Genomic DNA, 1240 nt, shown 5'->3' on the forward strand with positions numbered 1-1240 from the left:
TACCCCACTGGGTTTGAAACACCAGTGGCACAGCTTCAAGACTCACAGCAACATGTCACCACAGTAGGACAAACCAACAGACAAGTTTGTCTCCCTTAGCTAGGAATGGTTTTGATGGTTTCTTGGTTCCAATATTTTTCCATGCTGAGTACATTTTCCCCGTTCTTGATTATGGTTGATTTTGTGTTTAGTGAGTCCTTGTGAAATTCTTCTTTTCTTATTTTGGTTAAAAAGTTTATAGATTTTCTTTATGGTTACTCTGTAGTAAATTGTTTTCTCCCTAAGTTTGCAACAGTCTATGCTATATTGACATAGTCTTGACTTCCTCCTCATACGGAAGTTTTGTAATTCTATCACTTATTTTCTTTAGAATTGGTATCTTTTACAGATTTACTTCTTTGGTTCTCTATTTTCCATTTTGTAGAGTTTTAAATTTGAGAATTCTTTTCCTGGTTTGGTTTCTGGGGGTTGTTGTCATATGTTTTAATTTTAACTTTTTGTTTTCTGTTTTTAGTTTTCTGTTGCAAGTACTCTGTTAACATTTTTTGTAGGGTTGATCTGGTTTTACAAATTCCTTTAACTTCTGTTTATCTGATAATGTCCCAATTTCACCATCATATTTCAAGGATCACTTTGTTGGGTATATCATTGTTGATTGGCATTTTTTCTTTTTTTTTTTTACCTTCAAGATTTTGATATGTCATCCCATTACCTTCTTGCCTGCATGGTTTCTGCTGAAAAATCAGAACTTAGACTTATTGGTTGCCTTTTGTAGGTAACATTTTGTTTTTTTTCTGAGCTGCTTTCAATATTCTTTCTTTGTGTTTGTTTTTGGAAAGTTTGATTATGATATGTCTTGGTGATTTTCTCTTGGGGTCTATCTTGTATGGCATTTGTTGCATTTTTTTGATGGATATTGTGATAGTTGGAGCTGAGTGTCAACTTGGCTGGACCCCAGTTCTGTGTGGTTGTTCCCATGATGGGATCAATGACTGTGTTCTGAGTGGCCAATCTGCCCAAGGGGAGTTTCCCTAGGGGTGTGACCTGCTTCCAGGATACCCGGGGACATCCTGGGAAGAGAGACATTCTTCAGTGTATCAGGACCCTGGTGTGCTAACTACAACCTTCTGTGAGTTAACAGCCCACCACTCGGCCTGGAGATCTTGGATTCATTTTTCATTGGAGTCAACAACCAGTGTACTGCCTGCCAGCCTTGAATTTCTTGGCCCCCTATGGTTGC

The sequence above is a fragment of the Orycteropus afer genome, unplaced genomic scaffold, assembly GCF_000298275.1.
Source record: "Orycteropus afer afer isolate SDZICR_OR568_19922 unplaced genomic scaffold, OryAfe1.0 scaffold00187, whole genome shotgun sequence".
NCBI lineage: Eukaryota > Metazoa > Chordata > Mammalia > Tubulidentata > Orycteropodidae > Orycteropus > Orycteropus afer.